Below are 24,319 nucleotides of genomic sequence, written 5' to 3'. Positions count from 1 at the left end.
TAAAGCATTAATTTAGTATAGACAGGCATGTAATCGTCTTGTTACATTCAAGTCGTTACTGATTTTGAGTGAATATTGATGTAAACATTAATTGTAAGTTCAAAGGGATTAACAAAACTACATTCAAGATTTCCAGCACACGCATTTCATCAGCATGGCATAATTTAAAATAAAACATTTGACCAAAAATTACCTTTTTAGTATAGTTTTGTTAAATGCATACTAAGCATGCTTAGAAATCTTGCTACTCGATTGAAATTTCATTCACTTACTTTAAATAGATTGTCATGGGGTAAAAATTAGAGTTTTATTCCTCAGACAAACAAAATATTTATTGGCATATTATTCCTTAGAAAAATATTTACTGGCATTTGTCATATCTATATGTTCATAGTTCAAGTGACCATGATTTCTACATATCTATAAACTAAAACTACAGTCTCAGTTCACCATTATTATCATCATATTTATAAAGAAAAAGAAAAAAAAAAATCAGTAAGCATATTCATGCCAACGGCCACAAATTGAGATCTTATTTATAACTTTTCATTGGAAAAAAATCAGTTATAAAATTTAAAATCAGTAAAGGGAGAGAGACCATCAAATAAGCCATAACCAACGATATAAGTCGATAAAGGGAATATTGGAGATGAGAGGCCAATAACAGCCACTTTTACGGCATTTTTCTTTCAGATATGGGCATAAAGCGATTTGTAAACTCAAAAGTGAAGGAAACAAACCTTCTGGTAAATCCATCATGTTTGGGCAATTGGTAAATGAGAGATGTTGGAGGGCAATAAGGTGTTGGGGATGGGACAGTTTATTCAGTTTCGGGCAATCATCAAAATAGAGACGTTGGAGGGAAGTAAGGTGTTGGAGTCCCATTGAAAACGATTCCAATTTTTCGAATTCATGCATGTGAAGAGAAATAAGAGAAGAAGGAATAACATGAGAAAGTTGACTACAACTATTCACTCCATCGTCACCGTCTAAGTATAACTGTACAAGTGAGGTTGGAAAGTTTTGTGGGCCCCACTCTGAGATAGGCTTCTTCAACTTGCCTATTTCCAAGGAGCGCAAATTGGGAGGCCAAATACCAAGTGGGAAACGAGCATCCGTATTTGGACAATTGGATATTCCAAGACTCATTAAGGATGTCAAACTTGACAGTTCGTTGTCAGGAAACGACTCCAGATTTGCACAAGTTACTATGCTCAATGACGTGAGGTGAACCAAGTAATTCAATTTACTGACTGATTTTAGATTTACCCAACAAGATATCATTACTTGATGAAGCATTGGCACGCTGCTTTTGTTGGTGTTTAACTTGTGTCCTCCCCACTCCCTTTCCAATAGTTTATCACAAGATATATCAAGTGACTTAGAGTTTTTGCCCTATGATTGGTAAGGAGATCGTTGTAATTGAATCACAACACCTGACACTCAACGTCTCAATGTTATCTGGACAATTGCAATGCTCCATATTTTTACAATGAGATACATTTAACAACCTAAGAAATGGTAGCTGTAGGTTTCTCTTACAATCATCTTCCTCCTCTTTCTCTCCTAAACTCAACAAATTATCACAACCAGACACTTCCAATTTCCTTAACTTGACAAGAACCTTACTCGCAATTGCCTCTGTTTCCCACAAGTATCTTATTTCATTACAATACATGATCTTTAAATGTTCAACAGCACCAAGATACTCTATTAACACCTCTCCACACAACATCATTAAGCCTTGAAATAGATGATATTTCCAATTTGGAGATTGATGAAGCTACATGAACTAGCCTTCTCAACACACCACAGTCACATTGGCTTAAATGTAGAACATTAAGTGGAGGTAGTGCTTCAAGTGTGACTTCAGCTAGCTTAGGACAGTTTAGTATAATAAGCTTTTGAAGGCATGGGAACACAACCTCACTATTCATCAACCATTTCTCCCACCCTCTCATACTTTCAAAACTTAGAATTTCAAGTGAAGGAAATGCAATACCAGACCCAAGTAACTACATATCCACAACTTTCACCCCATCCAGACTTTGAATAAGCAGCTCCTTAAGTGCCGGTAATTGCCCAAGTGGCGGTAGAGTTGTACAGTTTTTACAACCACGTATTGACACATAATTCAATTGAAGAAATGAGGGATCCCCAACCCAATTTGGAAACTCTAATCCCCCATACGAAAAAATTTTAAGTATTCATTATGGGGCTTCAACTCATTCAGGACCTCCTTCTCAAGCGTTTCATTTTGTGAACCACCTAACACGTCACTCCATACAACCTCTAACTCGCTAAACCTCTTTTGTGAAAAGTTTGCCTCACGTGCGTGTATTGCGTTTTGCACTTTTTCTAAACCTGCAATGGAAATTTTCCCACATAGATAGTCTTTAAGATTGGTTATTTCAAGTCTGCTTTCACCTCCGATAAAGATGTTGGAGAGTTTGCAGGCTTTTCAACTCACCAATCCATATTGGCGTTTCCTTCAAATACCAAGTGTCCCTAATGTCAAGATGCCGAAGGTTTTTAAGCTTTAACAAGTTTTTGGGCAACTTAGCTAAACCCTGACAACCAGATACAATAAGTGTCTCTAAATTATAGAGATTGCAAACACTTTCCGGTAAATATGTGATTCCACTTCGAGATAGATTAAGATACCTAAGGTGGCTCAAAGTACCAATGGACTCTGGTACATCACTTATTTTAAAACCACTCAAACATAGAACCCTTAACAATGGTAACTTGAGAAATGAATCAACCAAAATATTATTTGAAAAGTAGAAACAATGCGAGCTCTCTACCACCCCAACAAAAGTTGCCAAGAATGTTCTCAAACTTTTAACTCCTTTAAGTGGCTCAAACTTATTATAAACTACATATTTCTCACGAACAAATAACATATGGCGGTACTTGTCCAACACTTCCTTCTTAATATCCTTCTCCGACCTTAAGAAAAACTCACCAGCAACAGATTTCGCCAAATCACTTATCATGTCAAGCATCACAAACAATGATTCACTATTAGGTTCATGTTGGAAAAATGATCTTGACAACTCATTAAAATATTCAAAGCACTCTTGTGTTTTATTGCTTGGATTTAACTGATGTAAGCACCCTTCTGCTGACCAAAACTGAACTAGTTCCTCTTTATCAAACACATAGTTTTTGGGGTACAAGGAGCAATATGCAAACAACTGCTTCAAGCGTACAGAAAGATCATGGTAGCTTAGTTTAAGGGCGGGCGGGATTCATCTTTAGTTGGTAACTTCCATATCTCATTATCTAATACTTGCTTCCAATACTCTTTGTCATCTTTTTTTGTACTTAATAATCTCCCAAGTGCTTTTAAAGACAAAGGCAGCCCGTCACATTTTTTCACGATACCTACACCGTGTGGCTTGAGTGACAAATGCGAATCAAAGTTATTTACACCCAATGCGTGTAAAGCAACTAAAGACAGAGCATCATCATGGGACAGACTTCGTAGCTGGTTTGGATCACTATAACCCAACATTTTAAGCAGCCTATCATATCGCGATGTCATGATGATTTTACTTCCTGGAGCACATACATGAAAGTACAGATCAACTAGGGTTTCCCAATCCTCACAACTTTCACTTTGTACATCATCCAATACCAATAGAAACCTTTTGTCCCTAAGGTGATCCATAAGAGCTACTTGGAGTAGTGTTAAATCTGGAAAGCTGTCGTTTACCCCTCCTACCGAATGAAAGATAACTTTACTTATATGAAAGCTATCAAATTCATTAGAAACGCTAACCCATGCCATGAGTTCAAAGTGATCCTTGACTTGTTGTTCATCATATAAAAGTCTAGCTAGAGTTGTTTTGCCAATTCCGCCCGTACCAACTATGGGAACAACACAAAACTTTTGATCACATGATTCCTCCATCAATAACTTGTGCATAAGTGCATCTTTCTCCACTTGTCGTCCAACAATACTATATGCATAAACCATAGAGGTTTCTAATATTCTATTCATATATTTTAACCTATTTTCCTTTGTTACAGTTAAACCAAGTGTCACACCCCGACTTAGGGTCTATGCGTGGGACCCAAAATTGGCACCTGTTTTGAAAATATATCAGAGTTACGGGTTGATTTAGCGGAAGACTTTATTTAAAATAAATTATTATTAGTATTATTATTTTGAAAACTTCTCGGATATTGAATATCCGAGTGCTTATAAATAAAATATTAATTTCTTTCGAAAACTTTTCGGAAAATGAATATCCAAGTATTTGATTTATAAAGTTTTGATAAACATGTTCATATTATTTTAATAATTAAAACTGAGACATCTCCATATAACGAGCTTCTATCTCCATGAGCGACTCAAATCCTCTGTATAATACTTGTTTTCTAGAAATGTTGGGAAAAATACGTCAACTATATGCCGGTGAACACGCTGACACAAAATATTTAAGTTACTTAGTTATCCCCTCGGGTATCTTATGACCCGGTCCATCGTGGCTTAGGAAACAACCAAGTTAAATTTACTATTATAAACATCCAGTTCTACTTGAAACCTCTCAGCGATTCCGCAGCAGCATCGAAGTCTAGCAACTATTAATATACACGAGATAATCCCCTCTCGGACATTACTTAGGTCCGGCCCAACGTGGCGGAGGCATTAGCAAGTGTGGTGCGGTGTGCCCACCGTCTACCCATATATGTAAGGATCCAGACAAACGTATACAATAGCCTGAGGGCCAGCATCACTTTTGTTTAAAAGTTTTAGGGATATAATCCAATGCAAACATTCACAGACTTGTTTTATAAAAAGTTGGATGTATTCACCTTTCTACTTGGTTGGTGTTTCTCACCAATTTGTCTTGTTACCTCGGACCTATAGTACGAGAATAACGTTTTATAAGTACTAGATCAATGATCTAGCTTCAGACCTTTAGTCCGATTGCATAACTTTTACCTTGACGTTTATCTCTTTTATAAAATATAAGGATCTCAAGTCCTTACTTTGTTAATCATTTATAAACTACGTTTCATGAAGAAACGTACATGTCACATTTCTTTTATTATAAGAAATATTTATAAAAATCTTTATAATAAAGACATAATATTTTATTTATAATCTTGACTCATAAAATCTATTCTCACTTTATTGTATAATCAAGGTATGGGCTATAACACCGACTAGGGTCTAAGCCATTTATAATATAATAATCAGGCAGAACCCCTACCTTAAATGACTTATTTATATGAAATACCTATGCTTTACTTGGACAGCACTTCTACTTGGAGGAAAGTCGAGAGAGCAACTTGAAAGAATTCTAGCACGAACTTCGAGGCCAAAAACATCGGAATATCGACATATCGGGGTTATGGCACGTTTATCGAGGTTGTGTATGTGTTTTGGAGTGTGTAGGATGGATGTGAAACACCCCATGGCCGATCTATTTATAGAAAATTTTCTGCATCTTCGCGTATCGCGAAGACGCACTAGCTTCGCTGAGTCGCCACGTAGGCTTGCCACGTGTCACCGCGTGGTGATGCGTGTCCCGTGACGTGTCCGGCATCTTCGCATATCGTGAAGATGCAACCTGGTTTTTTCGCGTATCGCGAAGATACAAAACTTCAAATCTGTTCATTTTTAGTCCCTGATCTTTTGATAACTTGCCAAGTCTTGTTCTCATCCCTCACCGCATCGGTTTATAGGAATTGAATATAAGATGAAATAAAATTATGTGTATTAGACATGGTGGCCATGGTTTCTTTTCTTTATATACATATAAATGTGAGGACAGATTATGATGAGTTGCTATTTACGTGGCTCCATTTCCTTTTAATGGTGTCCAACACTAAAGATTGTATTATAAAACTATCCACGTGCAATCACTGAAATCATCCAAATTATGAGGATTGAAAGCTAAGCTAGACACGTAATTTTATTTATTTTTTTTAAATATTGTTGTAAATATATGGATAAACATATGAATATACAATTTGTATAGATATATATTGATTTTGAACAGTTCTTCTTATCTAATAGAATTTACTTTACTTTTCTGAAAAAATATATTAGTGTACAAAATTAATAAGATTTATCTAACGTATCCATTAGCGGTTATATAATTAAACGTTAGCAAATTTAAATTAGAAACTTCTTAAAATTTTTTCATAACTTATTTTAATATCATTTGTATCCTTCATCGTGACTTACTATTTCTATCTCTTTGCTCTACTTTTCGTACAAGGGTTAAAACCATGAATGAAGTATGGTAATAAAATATGTGAATCTCATATGTTGTTGGTATTTATGTACTTCCATTCAAAGAGCGCATGTATACGACGCGTTCTTTTAATATACTCATTATTATTATTAGTATCACAATGTCTTATATATTATGTTTTAATGTCATTTAAAGTAAACACTTATTCAAAAGATCATATCTCTTACTATAAGTTCAAAATATACGTTGCATCCGTATGTGTATATAATGTTAGATATTAATCTATTATTTTTATCTATTATATTAAAGTCTTTATGTGCATATATTTGTGTACATATAGTTGACATATATTTATATATATTATATAGCTTAGATTGTTAAACAATGTTTATTAGTTTTAGACGTTCGTTTGAAATATATATCTCATGATTTAAACAGTCGTTTTCATTAACCAACGCGCGAGAAGTAATATTTTAAATATAAACTAAAATATATGTCATAACCATAGCATTTGTTTGTACGTTGAATATTACACTTTCGGGTTTTCAACCTTAAAAAGTTGATTCTTTCGGAATGAAATTTTGGCGGGTGTTACACCAAGGGCGTCTTTCTCCTCAACTAGATCTTGTAATTTGGTGATAACATTCCATAATGAATTATTTGAGAAGTGTTGTACCTTGCTGGTGCTGGTTTCTGATTCATGACGCCTAGCTTCGGTTGCTAAATCGTCAAGCACGTCGTCTATGTCATAAGCCAAGTGTTGGAGATCATTCAGCCATCGTTTCACGGACTGATCGGTTATCTCCTTCTGAGAAGCATCTGCAAGCACACCTTGAATCTGGAACAATGATTGCTCCAATTTCTTTATCTCAAAATTGATCTCAACGTATGGAGCAATTGTTTCGGAAGCCGCAGAGGCCAGCTTCTCGTGAAGAGCGGATACGAAAGCAGCCATTAGTTGCGGTGAGATTGCAGAGGTTTAGATGAGTTGGGTGTTGTTGTGAAGCGTTGGGTTTAAGTTGTGTTGGACTTTTGGTCGTTATATTGTTATGGTCAACCTCACAAATGGGTGGACTTGTTGGCTATCACTTTCATGTGATATTTTAATGACTGAACATTAAAACCAAAAGTAAAAAGACTGGAATTGTCCCTTTGGTCAAAAAGTCTATTTTCCTTTATTTTATAGCAATGTAATTACATATTTTTTATCCGTCTTCTAAGCATTCAAGATGTTTGGATGTATATTTTAAAAGGAAGTAGAACTTGAAAAATCATGACTTATTTCAAAGGACTAATAAATAATTATTACTAACATAAAAAATAACTTTTATAAATGGTGTAAAGATAATAATCCCCTTTCTCAACTATCACCTTCACCTTTCATGCTACAATACACTCTATATTCCTTTCGTGTATGTGTATAACCATTTATAATTTTTTTATAACATCGACTCGAGGATTTAATCGATTAAAGTCTAATCAATTAGATGAATAAACAATCTTTCTGGAAGCAAAGAGACCCAAATCTTAAGTTATTACCCAAATCCTTTTCCGTTTGGTTTTCACTATTTTTTTTTAATTTTTAGGCGAAAAGGTATCAAAATATATGATGATATCAAATACAAATGATTAATAACTTAGTTAAAGTTCTTATCACAAGAAATGTTTAATTATGCTTTTGCCCTTAAATTAACTAGCCTTTTGAAACACTCATGTCAGTTTCGCGTGACACTTTTGCTTTAGCCTTGAACATGCTAGTCGCAATTTATGACCTTACACCTATGTTAGGGAAAGTAAAACCGAAGAGCCTCAAATTATTTGAAAATTGGAAAACCTTCTTTCTGGATTTGAATTATTTAAGTTAGTTAAACCAACATAATCATCATTCAGGGTTGCAAACTTTTCAGAGAATAATTAATAATATCAAGAAACAAATTAGCAAGGTCACATTTTCTCATGCACAATATAACTTCAATAATATTATGAAAGTTAGAAAATTTTACAACACTACACCGTTTTTACATTGACATAATTTCATGATAGTGGATAGACGTTATCGAGCACAAAAATGAGTAAGTGTTCGTATTCGAAGCATATGATCAATAAACACTTTATTATTGTAATTAAGAAACTAAACTAATTGACCAACTTGTCAACTTAGGTTATTCCATATTCATCAACTTAGGAATATGGTTTAGAATTACCAACACGTACACCTCGATACCATAAACATGTTTTTAACAAATTAGTTGTTGAAAAGTGAATGACTTTAGTTATATGTGTTTGGATTAAGAGTAATCCTGTACTGATCTCTTAAGAAGCATACTCTGGGGAAAAAAAACCCACTTGTAAGCTCTGTAGTATAATGTTAACTTAGAAAAAACAATCTAAAGACAGAAAAAAAAAACTAATGACTATATTAATCCAAATCATATCCTCAAATAGTAAAATGTATAAATCTAATGTGTTAAAAACCGGTTTTTGAACCTAATCAAGCTGGGCTTATAAATAGTACAATTGGTTGTACCAAGTGATTCAACTAGGTCGACTAGTTAACCATAAACAATTATGTAAAAAATACAACTTTAACTCAAAAATACATAAGTCACAGTACAGGAAAGGCCGCTAGGTTAAACATGATCAATTCGATGGTATAGCAAAGATCACTATATTAAAACTTTTAATCAATGTTAAATATGGGTCGCTAAAATTATTTGGTCGATAGTCTAAACAATAAAAATTTACAAACCGTTAAAATTATTCGGTCTAAAGTCTAAATTTAAAACTTAAGGTTTAAACATGTTCAACTGTATAAATCGGTACTACCATTTACCAGTAATACTGACAACTCAATTTACAAACTGGTCACTCAACTTATCAGGCTAATACATACTGCCCACTTACCCCGCATCCTAATTAACCAGTATTTTCATCCCGTACAAACCGATATTTTAAAACATCTTATCTTACATTTTATAATACTAATAAAAGAAAATGTTGAAACTTAGGTGTCAAGCCTACATTTCTCATAATTTATAAACTCTCGTCTAATTCATTCTAACTATCCATGGGTCATTGGTCAAAATCATTTTGTCAAGCAAGGTTATAACATAGTGTCATTTTCATACATGAAGTTTGACCAACTACGTAACTTTAACACATTTTTAAATTTCTTACAAATCCACACCCGAAGTTTTGCAATTTTAGTAATTTTATCCGTTTGTTTTTCCTTTAAGTCTACATTAAATTAATTTATAAGTATTTTGAGAATCATAATTGAAATAACGGACGTTATTTATTTTTATCGTTTATTGCTAAAAAAAAATTATTGTTATCGTTTGATAAATTCTGTATAATACTTTAAGTCTACATTAAATAATTTATAAGTATTTTGAGAATCATAATTGAAATAACGGACGTTATTTATTTTTATCGTTTATTGCTAAAAAAAAATTATTTTTATCGTTTGATAAATTCTGTATAATATACAATTTCGTTAATTAATAATAAACTTCACTTATCGTGCAAAGAGACGGGAGTAGACCGACCACCCGTGAAGCACATGACACGTAGGATATAGCCTGCCTTCCGTCCGTGTGACGCGTGCACGGGTTGCTACCAAACCAAACGGCGTGAATCATGAGTCATAACGGTGTTAGTGTGGTTCATTTCCTCACTCTTTAATCATTTCCCACACGCGCACCTGGTAGCGCGTTTACCCCACTCTCTTTGACCTTTTAATTATATCACTCGAACCCAAAACAAGAAGAAGCCGGCGATCACTCAACCACCGTTACACACACACTCCACTGGCAAATAATAAAAAAATCCACCGAATCACAATTCACCTCACTTTTATTCTCACATACTTACTTTTATTCAATTCTTTGGGATCATCGAACTGAATCTGAGAGGATCTTAATTCTTCACCTAGGGTTTCCATATTCAAAGTCAAAATTAGACTATTCCTAAGCGAATTCAACCTCCGATCTAGCGACTCACGCCTTCGAATTGGTTAACCATGGACGTTGATTCGTCATCGGTGGAGGTTGATGACGGTAGCAACAATAACAGTAACGGTTCTGGACCGGAGGAGCAGGTGGATGATAAGTTATTATTGGCTAAGGAGGAGTCTCCGAGTCCGGTGACTGGGCCTAGGCATGCTCCTAATTATTCTGTGGTGAATGCTGTTTTGGACAAGAAGGAGGACGGTCCTGGGCCGAGGTGCGGGCATACTTTGACGGCGGTTGCTGCTGTTGGGGAGGAAGGAAGCGTGGGTTATATGGGACCTAGGCTTATACTCTTTGGTGGCGCGACTGCGCTCGAGGGGAATTCGGCTAATGCTGCCGCTCCTACCTCGCCTGGAGGCGCTGGAATCCGTATGTGTCATAATTTAAGTATTGTATATGGTAGTTTGCTTGTTATGCCAAAAATATAAATGATCCGACTTTAGGAAGCTGCAAAGTTAAATTAGCAGGAAAACATGTGTTTTTTATCTGTTATTCGTGTTACAGGTTTATCTGGTGCGACTGCAGATGTGCATTGTTATGATGTGTTGACGAATAAATGGTCTAGGTTATCATTTTTACTTAACTGACTATTAATACTCTTTGTTTTTTTATATAATTTTTGTTTTCAAGTGAGATACATTTGTTCTACAATTTATTAAGCTAGCAATAAATTTGCAGAATAACTCCCTTTGGAGAGCCGCCTACACCAAGGGCAGCTCATGTGGCAACTGCTGTGGGTACAATGGTGGTTATTCAGGTGTGGTAATTTGACAATTTGTGAACTTTGCACAACTTTCTGTTTTCTGTTATATATATTTACGGTTTTGTTTAATGAACTTAGGGTGGAATTGGTCCAGCTGGTCTATCTGCTGAGGATCTACACGTTCTTGATCTAACACAACAGCGACCTCGATGGCATAGGTTTGAACTTGAAATATATGATTTTTTTTTACTTGTACATGCGCACATATATTGAAAGTTGCAGTTTTTGCAAACTTGGCTAGTAAAATGTATTTGAATTTTTGTAGAGTGGTGGTCCAAGGCCCCGGTCCAGGCCCACGGTATGGGCATGTTATGGCTCTTGTGGGAAAAATATATCTTATGGCAATTGGTGGAAATGATGGTCAGTTTCTTCTAATGACTGTTTCACTTATTGTGATTGTTTTCGAGTTCTTTTTCAGAGACTTAATGCATATGCTGATTTATAAACAGGAAAACGGCCTCTTGCTGATGTGTGGGCCTTGGATACAGCTGCAAAACCATATGAGTGGCGGAAGTTAGAACCAGAGGGAGAGGGTCCACCACCATGCATGTATGTCTATTAATGTTTTTTATATCTATATTCATAGTTTTATGAGAAATAGTTTGTGCCTTCATTAATCTGTGTTTGGATATGATAATAATATTCTTGTTCTTTTAGGTCTTTGATATATAAGTTGACCTTGGCTTAAATTTGTGGATTGTTAATACCTATAGCTGACTTGAATTTGCTTATCCTTGCTAAATAAGTTACTATGTTTATGTCGATATGTAGTATACATGAATGTAATTGTTGTATATCTAGAATTATTTATCTACTTATTCTAATTTCCTTCGTTGTTTTCCATATTATTCCACCATCATTTGTCTTCTATTGTGCATAGGATAAATATGGTAAATAAATTCTGAATCACATGCCTTTTCTTCTAAGTGATCTGCTATTTTGGAAAATTTTAGGCTGCCACTTGTTTAATAAAGTTTGTGTAATTATCTCAATCAAAGTACAAAAATGATCCATGTCTCACTCTGATTTAATACGAGATCTATTACATTATAAATATCATAACGGTGTATTCAATAAAATTTGTTGATAGTTTGCTAAATTTTTTAGATCAACAGTTATTAGCATTTTAGGCATTTTTTTTGCATTCCAATTTGACCAGTCAAAGTTAATTTTTCCTTTATGTTACGTTTGTTGACTGATTATGCTAATTTAGAAAATTCTTGGCTGTGACTCGTCTGATAAAGTTTGTCAGATAAATGTTTCACAGGGACATATACAAGACCAACTAGTTATCAGTTTTTTGTAACTGTTGATAAGTTGATGAATTTGTTTAATTAGCCGTGATTAGCCACATGCTTAGCTTTTTAGGAAATCTTTTACTTTCCAATTTAATCAGTCAATTTAATGTTTTTTCTTCTCTATGTTTCTTTTCGTGACTGTAAATCCTATGTTTATAGCATACTTTCTCTGTATCACTATGCAAGTGATTATATATAAATTGTTCTTCTGGGTGCTCTTTACTTTCTGATAAATTTTTGTATAGTTTATAGCATACTTTTTTTTGGGCTGTTTTGTCATTTGGTTCGTCCATTTTGATGTAGGTATGCTACCGCGAGTGCACGTTCTGATGGTCTTCTTTTGCTTTGTGGAGGGCGAGATGCAAATAGTGTGGTGAGAAATATGTTATAATTGCACCCAAATTTGACCATATATTTTCTAAGCCAAAGATATTGAAACCATGGAATACTGAAAAAAAACCCCAAGCTGACTCTTGAAAATTTATGTTTTTGTTCAAGATCTTTCATTTTTCTGATAAAGTGTTGTGATATTTAAGAATATAACACTTCAACAATCCCATGAAACCCTATGGGTTGTTGTATATTTAGTTATGCGTTGTGTTATCACTATAACTAATTGGTATATTTGCAAATTGCAGAACCTTGATGCTTCCATCTTAAAATTAAGTCACCATGATATGCTAACCTGATTTTATTTTTATTTGTTCATATCTGCAGCCTCTGGCAAGTGCTTATGGACTTGCAAAACACAGAGATGGTAGGTGAGAATGGGCAATTGCTCCTGGGGTTTCACCATCTCCTCGATATCAACACGCAGCAGTTCGTTTTTCTTCCAAATACTAGTTATAGCATACACACACACACATGCAGAGTACATAAAGGTGTTCATTTGTTGTTTTTAGGTCTTTGTTAATGCTAGGCTCCATGTATCTGGGGGAGCACTTGGTGGTGGTCGCATGGTGGAGGATTCATCTAGTGTGGCAGGTCTGATTTAGTTTTGTGATACACACACACACATATAGGATGAGTTCATTACAGAACTCTTAATTTATTTGAGAACTTTATAATCCATAATCACGTGTTTCTCATTACATTTTTCATTTTTTTTGTATAGTCCTTGATACTGCAGCGGGAGTATGGTGTGATACAAAATCTGTTGTGACTTCACCAAGGACTGGTAGATACAGTGCTGATGCTGCTGGCGGAGATGCTGCGGTTGAATTAACAAGGCGGTGTAGGCATGCTGCTGCTGCTGTTGGTGATTTAATATTTGTTTATGGTGGTCTACGTGGTGGTAAGACCTGTTCATACGTTTTAAAACTTAGGTCAATTCAATAGTTAATATCATGGCGTCTTATTTACTGTTGATTCTTTCACTGCAGGAGTATTGTTAGATGATCTTTTAGTTGCTGAAGACCTGGCTGCTGCTGAAATGACATCAGCAGCATCACATGCAGCTGCTGCAGAAGCAGCCTCCGGTTCACAGGTAGGTAGGCCACCTGGACGGTATGGATTTGCTGATGACCGAACAAGGCAGCCAGATGCTGATGGTGCAGTTGTACTTGGGGATCCTGTTGCGCCACCTATAAATGGTGACATGCATACAGATATCAGCACTGAGAATGCTATGCTTCCCGGCTCAAGGTGGTTTTACTAATTATGGTTTATGTTTTATTTTTCTTAAACCTGACCCATTTTGACAGACGCGGTTATATTCGTTATGCAGGAGACTTAGCAAAGGAGTTGAATACTTGGTTGAGGCATCAGCAGCTGAAGCTGAGGCGATTGCTAAAACCTTAGCTGCTGCAAAAGCTCGCCAGTCAAACGGAGAAGTTGACCTCCCATATAGGGATCGTGGAGCTGAGGCGACTCCTAGTGGGAAACAAATGATAAAACCTGAATCTGATGTTGTAACTAATTCTGCGCCAACTTGCATACGGCTGCATCATCGAGCTGTCAGTATCATATTCCCAGTTTTGCGTGCATGTACTGTACAACACATCTGATTTCCTTTGATTTACAGGTGGTTGTAGCTGCAGAGACTGGTGGAGCATTAGGTGGAATGGTGAGACAGCTTTCGATAGACCAGTTTGAAAATGAAGGCACAGAAGGGTTAGTTATGGGACCCCAGAAAATGCAACTGCTGCGAGGAAGCTTCTAGATCGCCAAATGTCAATTAACAGTGTCCCCAAAAAGGTAGACAAAATCCCAGCCATTATCTTTATCTAAACGTACGTCTTCTGTTCATGAAAAATAAATATTTTTTTTCAGGTGATAGCTCACCTATTGAAGCCTCGTGGGTGGAAACCGCCTGTTCGTCGACAGTTTTTCTGGATTGTAATGAGATAGCTGATCTTTGTGATAGTTCTGAAAGAATATTTGCAAGTGAACCTACTGTTCTACAACTTAAGGCTTCTATTAAGATATTTGGTGATTTGCATGGGCAGTTTGGAGATCTCATGAGACTTTTTGATGAGTATGGATCTCCATCAACTGCTGGAGACATAGCGTAAGAGATCCTTCTACTACCAGATTAAAGTTCTTTTTCCTTACTTTATGTTTATAAATTACATTCGATATTGGGTCATTCTTTGGTCAGTTGTTCATAACTTCTCACTTGTCATGTTAATTTATATGCATCATCTATCAGATATATCGACTATCTCTTCTTAGGAGATTATGTTGACCGAGGCCAACACAGCTTGGAAACCATTTGTCTGCTGTTAGCTTTAAAGGTACTACCTGTGTCTTTTGCTACTGTAAAAAGTTGATTTTAGTATGGTATGAAGCATGATTTACCATGTATCAATTGGTTGACTTTTCAAGGTTGAGCATCCACACAATGTTCATTTAATTCGTGGGAATCATGAAGCTGCTGATATTAATGCACTTTTTGGATTCCGAATCGAGTGCATAGAGCGAATGGTAATAACATGTTCTTGATTTTGCTTATGTAGTTTTAGATTTAAGGTTATTCTTTTTTTGATAATGATCAGAATTCATCTTAAAACAGGGTGAGAGAGATGGAATCTGGGTATGGCATCGAATAAACAGATTATTCAACTGGTTGCCACTTGCAGCTTTAATTGAGAAAAAGATTATTTGTATGCATGGTGGCATTGGTAGATCAATTAATCATATTGAGCAGATTGAAAACCTTCAGAGACCAATTACTATGGAAGCTGGTTCGATTGTACTCATGGATTTATTGTGGTTGGTCTTCATCTATTGTTTAAACTGATTTTGAACTGAATTTGTTATGTTCTAACCGTTTATCTTTCTGAACAGGTCTGACCCAACCGAAAATGACAGTGTGGAAGGACTGAGACCCAATGCCAGAGGTCCTGGGTTGGTTACTTTTGGGGTGAGCATTGTTTCTTTCTAATTTTTATAATGGGAAATATTGGTTCATCGGTGCACTAACCATTTACTTTTTCATAAATAGCCTCTGATCGTGTGATGGAGTTCTGCAACAACAATGATCTCCAATTGATTGTACGTGCACATGAATGTGTAATGGACGGCTTTGAACGTTTTGCTCAAGGACATTTGATTACCCTTTTCTCAGCCACCAATTACTGTGGTAAATCGTCCTTTCTATTATTTTATGATAAATAATAATTATTTTGTCAAGTATGAGAATTATCATATTAATGATCCAAATTTTTAAATAAAATGATTTAAAGCTTTAAATCCACTTATGAGTTATGATACGCTACTTTTTAAAATACAACCCTAGGTTGTCACCTCTATTATAACTATATATATACATGTATTGATTATTTATATCTTGTTTTATTATGCAGGGACCGCAAACAATGCAGGTGCAATATTAGTTTTGGGTAGAGATCTTGTGGTGGTTCCAAAACCTATTCATCCACTGCCACCAGCAATTTCATCACATGAAACTTCCCCTGAACGCCAAAATACAGATGATACATGGATGCAGGTACTGTTTTATTTTGTTAGAAAATTTAACATTTTCATCACTTTGTAATGCTGGGAATCGACGTTAACTTTCATATATTATTCGTATTGTGTGGGGGTAGGAACTTAATGCAAACAGGCCACCAACACCAACTAGAGGCCGTCCACAAGGCGCAAATGATCATGCCTCTCTAGCATGGATTTAGTTGGAGTTTCATATCATACCTTCCTTAAAATCAGTCAGAATGCTTGTTATGGTTGGTGCACTCGAGAGATTTCAAGAATTTGCTTAGCCAGCCCACCTAACCCCACCGCACATTGTTTTGGTGCAACGTATTGAAAATGAAGATTTGAGACCACAAAAACCGCACCATATGCGAGCTAGCAAACCCCTTTGTACATTGACAAATGGGGAGGTTTGAGTTATTGGTAGTGTTGGGTCTTGCTTTGTTGCTAGTTTTTTTTGACATGATTTTTGTTTCTTGGTTAGATGTATTATTTGTTTATTATTTTTTTTTTGCTTTTGTTAAAAAGATAGATTGAGAGGATGAATGTATCATATATGAGGTGGTGTTGTGTAATGTATGGTGCAACATTAGAGTGAATGCTGCTCTCTTTTGGTAAAAAGATTGTGTGATTTGTTCTTTACTTGGCAGTGAGCTGTACCCAAAGAGTTTGAATGCTTATTTCATTCCCTTAGACAAGTTGACATAGGCGTGAGCAACAACTGATTAACTAAAAACGGTTAAAAACTTTTAAGTTTTGGTTTAGAGGTAAGTCCTTAAAATAGTGCCTAACCTATGCCCGACCTGCCCTTACAATTAAGGATGTTCATGATTCAGTTTGACATTGTAAACAACTATTCAAATCTCGTTCTTTTAGTTGTTGGTCGGTTGGTTTTCAACATTAGTGAACGCTTTGGTTTGTGGTTTATACATAAAATTGGTCATATAAAACCGGATCGTACCCGACCTTAAAAAAACCTAAGGCGTTTCAAATTTAGTATTTTTGTTCATGGGTACAATACAATATGTTTTTCAACCTTTTTATGCAATTGAGCATGGTGTTCCTGTTGGGATTTCTATAGATATTTTATTCTAGTTAACCATTTAACTAGTTACAATTAAGGCGGAAGCGTGATATAAACAAACTAAACATATGTATCCATGTGTTTATATATGTATATATTACAAGTTTATAGGAAATGTGTACATGAACAACCTAATTTATTCATGTTATAAGATTACCAATAATCTATTTATTAGAAACCCGAAGCAAGGATCAAATGATACGGGAAAACTAAACTATCAAAAGCTATAAACACTTACATTCTTAACCTTTTAAGAGTGTAGTTGATGTTGAAGAAGATGATGATGTTGATGCTAGACTTTCAAAGGGAAAATCCTCAAACGGAAGATACCCCGAGCCTCCAACACACACCGAACTTTGTTAGGGAGCTTGAACACGAATAATCGAGACCCGAGCCTCTTCCTTATGATCTTGGCTGAAAATCAAAACCAAGAAAGAAAGAAAGAGTTGTTTTTATTATTTATCTTGTAAGTGTCTTGATATATAAATATCTTCAAATCAAATCATATCATATCATGGTGTTAGGTTTTTAAGTCAATAAGAAATACTCAACATCCACCAAATCCATGACAAAACTTGACCATAACATTAGGGTGTGGGGCCCACCCTAAACCGGCCCCAAAATATATATATATTTTATTTTATTTATTTATTTTTTATTTATTTTATACTTTATAAAATATATAAACACCCCATCTTTTATAAACCATTTTATAAAAGAACACATAGTTAAATAATCATTCCAATAATAATTATTTGAATAAATAAATTAACCAATTAATTTATTTAACACTTTCAAGTAAGTATTCAGAAACCCGATTTTCTGAATGTGTCGTGTTCTGTATTTGTCTTATAGATCTTATCTTAACAAATACATAATTGGTGTGTGTCTAACTCGTTATTGGGTATGACCCGACTTGGATCAAACACGGCTAGCCACATTAACCTAATTATTTGTCTCGGGCATACGGTATTCCAACAATCTCCCACTTGCACGTGACTCATAAGAAGTTAATGCTAATAGTGAATACCGCCTAACAACAGGTCACCACCCCTAGTGTGTTTGACTAAGTGCCATTCAATAACATCATCCCCTTCAAGTCCATACTTGATATGATATAGGTAAGTCTTATCACTACATCCCTTTGTTACTAGATGTCCTGTCAAAACGAAGAGACACAGAGTGATCATTCTCTCAATGATTTAACTTAACAGGCCTTAGACATCTAAACTCTCAACACATAAGAGGAACAAATCCCATCTTGACTGCATACATCCTCGTTGACATCTCGTATGATATCTGAGCTCTTTCTTACACGTTATCGTGTTACCGAAATAACAAAGAAGAGAGTCAAGTTATCAGACTTGATGAAAACCAGATCCAATATGCATCTCAGGTCAAAGGACATAATGATACTCGCCTTTACTCAAGGATTACTTATGATCAGTTACACTAACTCCATGCAGTGATCTTGAGAGCGGGTCAGTCCAATATTTGTATCCCACAAATATCTATGAACCTTGGTGGCAAACCTATGCCCTATATTCATCACATGAATATCAACCAATCCGGGTTCATAATAGTCTTACCTTCATACTTGTTCCCACAAGTATGATCGACTACGGACGTTTAGAACAACATAAGTCATTCATGGATTAAACATGCAAATATAGAACATAACTCATTGAATAATTAAAACATAATTAATTTTCATGAGATACCCATTACATTCGTTCTTATACAAACACTAAACACAGATTAAATCCACTCACTAGAATACCGAAGTCCTAATGCACAAACATGACCCTCATGCTTTGGCCTATCGAGGAGCTTCGTGAGTGGGTCCGCAATATTTTGATCGGTATGAACTTTATGAATACATATCTTTCCCTTTTCAACTTCATCCCTTATGTAGTTGAATCTGCGCTCAATGTGCCTCGTTTTCTGATGAGCATGAGGCTCCTTGATCTGTGCAATAGCACCCTCATTGTCACAGAATATCTCTAGGGGCTCCTGAATGGTAGAGATAATCCCTAGATCCATGATGAACTTTTTCATCCATGCAGCCTCTTGGGCTGCCATTGAAGCGGCGATGTACTCAGATTCTGTAGTGGATAATGCGACAACATCCTGCTTCGAACTCTTCCAAGAGACAACGCCTCCATTCAAAATGAAGACATATCCCGACTGTGACCGAGAATCATCTCGGTCAGTTTGGAAACTCGCATCCACGTAACCCTTTACGACGAGTTCCTCCTCACTAGACCCATATATTAAAAACATATCCTTAGTCCTTCTAAGGTATTTTAATATATTCTTGACAGCCATCCAATGACTGTCACCTGGGTTGTGCTGGTATCTACTCGTTATGCTTAAAGCATACGAGACGTCCGGTCTAGTGCACATCATTGCATACATAATAGATCCTATTGCCGAAGCATAAGGAACATGCTTCATCTTATCCTGCTCTTCCTTAGAGCTAGGACTTTGGGATGAGCTTAACACGGTTCCTCTAGGAATAGGTACCAAACCTTTCTTAGAGTTTTCCATCCTGAACCTTTTCAGGATTTTATCAATGTACGCACTTTGATTGAGTCCGATCAATTTCCTTTGTCTATCCCTATAGACCTTTATTCCCAAGATATATGTCGCTTCTCCAAGATCCTTAATTGAGAAACGACTACTTAACCACGCTTTAACGCTCTCCATACTTGGTATATCATTTCCAAATAAAAGTATATCATCGACATACAAAATAAGGAACATGATTATACTCCCACTAGCCCATTTATACACACACGCCTCATCACCGTTTTGGACGAAACCAAACGCTTTGATTTCTTCATTAAAACGATGATTCCACATCCGTGATGCTTGTTTTAACCCGTAGATTGATTTCCTTAACTTACATACTTTATCAGGATTAGATGGATCGACAAAACCTTCAGGCTGAACCATATGGACATCTTCCTCAAGATATCCATTAAGAAAAGCGGTCTTGACATCCATTTACCATATCTCATAATCAAAATGAGCTGCAATGGCAAATAATATCCTGATCGACTTAAGCATCGCGACCGGCGAGAAGGTTTCATCATAATCAATCCCTTGAGTTTGCGTGAAACCTTTTGCTACAAGTCGTGCTTTGTAAGTATCTAAATTTCCATGCATATCGGTCTTCTTCTTGAAGACCCACTTACATCCAACCATTTTGGAGTTAAGTGGACGATTAACCAATTCCCAAACTTGGTTATCGTGCATGGATTGCATCTCGGCGCTCATGGCTTCAAGCCACTTGTCACAATCAGGTTGTGACATAGCATCTTTGTAGGAGATCGGTTCATCCGAATCGACCAAGTAGCAATCATCCACGAGAAATCCATATTTCTTGGGAGGTCGACTAATCCTACTAGATCTGCGAGCAACGTGTGTATGATCAACCATTTGATCACCTTCAACATCCTCGTGTTGAAAACTAGTATCGACCAACTGTGTATCATCCAGTGATTCTTGAACCTCTTCAAGTTCCACTCTCTTTTCACTAGGTCCTTCCATAAGGAACTTAGTTTCTAAGAAGTATCCTTTGCGTGAAATAAACACTTTTTGTTCACTAGGATCATAGAATATATATCCTATATCATCCTTTGGGTATCCTATGAAGATACACCTGATGGATCGAGCCTCAAGCTTATTTGGGGTGTCACGTTTAACATAAACTATGCATCCCCATACCCTTAAATATGAAAAGGATGGAACCTTTCCATGCCACACTTCATAGGGTATTCGATCCACCTTTTTGGTCGGGGCCATATTCAAAATACGAGCCGCTGTAAGTAGCGCATATCCCCAAAATGATGGCGGTAGTGAGCTTCGTGCCATCATTGATCGAACCATGTCCAACAGTGTTCTATTCCTCCTCTCGGATACTCCGTTATGTTGAGGAGTTCCAGGAGGAGTGAACTGTGAAATAATTCCACAATCTCTAAGATGACATTAAAAAGCATCACTTAGGTATTCGCCTCCTCTATCGGAGCGGAGTACCTTGATTGTTCGGTCGAGCTGATTTTGTACTTCATTTTGAAATTCCTTGAACATTTCAAAGGCTTCATATTTGCGTTTCATTAGATACACATACCCATATCGACTAAAATCGTCGGTAAAGGTAATGAAGTACCTTTCACTATTCCTACTAGTGGGCTTGAGAGGTCCGCATACATCCGTATGTATGATACCTAACAAGTCCTTAGCCCTCTCATTTGTACCTTTAAAAGGTTCTTTGGTCATCTTGCCTTGAATACAAGATTCACACTCATCAAACGAACCTAACTCATTTGTTTTCAAAAGACCATTCTTTTGGAGAGTATTTACACGATTCTTGTTTATGTGTCCAAGACGACAATGCCAAATGTAGGAATCACTCAAATCCTTTTTGAGTCTTTTAGTGGAAGTTTGATATAATGAGCTATTTGAGGTATTGTCATGAACCAATTCATAAATACCGTTGTTTGGTACAGCTTTAAAATAAAAGATACTATTAGATGATACATGCATTTCTGATTTTACAAATTTAAAGTCAAAGTTACATTGTCTAAGAAGGTGCACGGAAATAATGTTCCTAGTCAAACTAGGAGCATACAAAACATTTCTCAAAACAACTTCCAAACCACTTGGAAGCGATAAAGTGAAGTCTCCTCTAGCGACCACGTGCACCCTTGCACCGTTGCCCATGAAAAGACTCACTTCGCCCTTCTTTAAGTCTTCATTCCTTTTGAACCCCTGCAACCAATTGCAAATATGAGTTCCACATCCGGTATCCAATACCCATGTGTTAGAAGAAATAAGATTTAGCTCAATATTAATCATAAAGACATTACCCGAGGCATGCCCCGCATTCCTCTTGTCTCTTAGCTCTTTTAGGTAGACCGGGCAATTGCGTTTCCAATGTCCGGTCTCCCCACAACCAAAACAAGGATCATCCTTATGACCCCTCGGTTCCACAACCTTTTGTTTCTTTGCCATAACCGGTGATTTGCCCTTACCCTTAAGATGCATAGGAGGACCCTTTCTTTTTGCTACCTTAGCCTTAGAATTGGGTTGAGATCGATTCTTGGATTTACCTTCATTGATCGCAAACACGGGTAAAACCCTTTTACCCATGCTCGCCTCGGCTGTTTTAAGCATTGAGTGAAGTTCTCCAATGTTTTTGTCCCACCCATTCATGTTATAATTTAACACGAAAGTGTCGAACCTTTTCGACAAAGAGTTAAGGATCAAATCCGTTGCTAACTCTTTTGAGATGGGACAATTGAGCTTGGCGAGGCGATCAATGTAACTTTTCATCTTAAGTACATAAGTTGAAACTGGTTGATTATCATCCATTCTACATGCATGCAAGGCTCGAACCGTTTCGAACCTTTCAACCCTCGATTGCTTAAGGAACATTTCCTTAAGTTGAGTAATCATGTCGTACGCATTATGGTTTTCGAAATCCTTTTGGATTTCGGGAACCATAGTCGCCAACATGAGGCATGACACTTGAATGGAATCTTCCGTGTGTTGGACCCAATTCATGTATTCGACCTCACTTCCCTCTTCCGGTTCGTTGGGGATAGGTGTTTCCAAAACATGATATAATTTTTCTTGTTTTAGAACAATCCTTAAATTTCGGAACCAATCCGAAAAGTTATTGTGGTTAAGACGGTCTTTAGCGAGAATAGATCGGAGAGATACATTTTGGACGTTAGGTATTATGTTGTCGTCGACGTGTGCGGCCATCTGCAGAATTTTAATTAAGTTCATTTTAGTGTTTTACTTATTTTAATTATTAATACCCTTCATATATACCAAATATAATTAATAATTAAAATCTAGAATCCAACGATAAACCCGACTCCGGTTAGGTGACCTTTTTCCCATTGTCGGTTTATCAAGGTAGTTATTCATAACAATTGCAAACCCTTTTGCAACTTCTAGAGTTTATGGGACCGGTTCGAAATCATATCTCGTGTCGGCATGTTTATCCCATCAACACCTATTAGACCCCATGCTTGGGTGACCCTCTTCACATGGTTCTAATTTAAGTCGTCCTACTTGTATCAACTTGTAATATCAATATACAAACGGTTAGGTGACCTTTTTCCCATTTATATGCCAATATTACCTCAACATATTAATTTACTCTACGCGGTTAGGTGACCTTTTTCCCACTAAGAGCTTACTAATATGTTAAGCGTTATACAAAAGGATGGTGTTTAACTTGTTATCCTTAATTTTAAAAGGGATTTTTAGTTTTAATAATTCTAGTTGTAAAACTTTAAATCATGTTCTAACATGCATTTAGTAACATGATAATTTTGAAACCATTTTCAAAAATTCTAATTATAATAAAACAATTTTATTATGGGCGTGAGACGGCTAGTTAATAAATCCATTTTATTAAACTACGTGTCACGTGATTACCGATAATTATTAGAACCCGTTTTATGCTTTGTTAATTAATTCTATGTGACGAAGTTGATATCCTAATATCTAGCAACCACATAATCAAACAATCAATTAACAAGCATACACAATTATACTAGACACGAGCCACTAAGTTAGACCACACTTGTTAGCCGAAACAAGTGTGTGTCTTAGGTCCGATCCTAAGGGACACATGACACATGAATGTTGTAGCTCCCACTCGATCCCGCATCCAAAAACGTCGAGCATCTTCTTCAACCCCTTTTGTGATCCAATGGGCTTGTAATTTGGACCTTAGCTTCCAATTTTGCAACCTTCTTTAATTTTACAAAACAAATGTCCTAATACATTTTTCTATAAAATAAAGATATTGCAAATAATCTATTTATTACATACCCATATGAATAAATAATTACAAAATTGCCCCTAATTAATTATTACAAACCGAAATTTTGAATAATTAATTACAATCACAACAAACATCCATTTGGTCTACGGCTCGGTCTAGTTTTAACAAACATAACCCGTTATGTCTTAGGAACCCGTTCCAA

At 36.1% G+C, this 24,319-nt stretch overlaps 2 pseudogenes across 1 annotated transcript; one reads left to right on the top strand and one right to left on the bottom strand.

Moving 5' to 3' along the window:
* Positions 1–561: 561 nt before the first annotated feature.
* LOC143537054 (putative disease resistance RPP13-like protein 1) lies at positions 562–7,188 on the bottom strand (annotated as a pseudogene).
* A 3,051-nt stretch (positions 7,189–10,239) lies between these two features.
* LOC143537084 (serine/threonine-protein phosphatase BSL3-like) lies at positions 10,240–16,859 on the top strand (annotated as a pseudogene). Its single transcript, XR_013135983.1, has 21 exons — positions 10,240–10,597; positions 10,733–10,793; positions 10,907–10,985; positions 11,070–11,149; positions 11,257–11,351; positions 11,441–11,540; positions 12,593–12,662; positions 13,007–13,108; positions 13,192–13,273; positions 13,404–13,583; positions 13,672–13,933; positions 14,016–14,244; positions 14,313–14,485; positions 14,561–14,798; positions 14,940–15,024; positions 15,116–15,214; positions 15,303–15,502; positions 15,578–15,657; positions 15,735–15,872; positions 16,096–16,238; positions 16,339–16,859. The product of XR_013135983.1 is annotated as a serine/threonine-protein phosphatase BSL3-like (transcript).
* Positions 16,860–24,319: the final 7,460 nt, after the last annotated feature.

This window comes from Bidens hawaiensis, unplaced genomic scaffold, assembly GCF_021521415.1.
Source record: "Bidens hawaiensis isolate Kalapana, Puna unplaced genomic scaffold, B.hawaiensis_p1.1 tig00011078_1, whole genome shotgun sequence".
In the NCBI taxonomy this organism is placed as follows: Eukaryota; Viridiplantae; Streptophyta; class Magnoliopsida; order Asterales; family Asteraceae; genus Bidens; species Bidens hawaiensis.
Note: the sequence above shows the minus strand (reverse complement) of the source record. Positions and strands in the feature narration are given on the sequence as shown.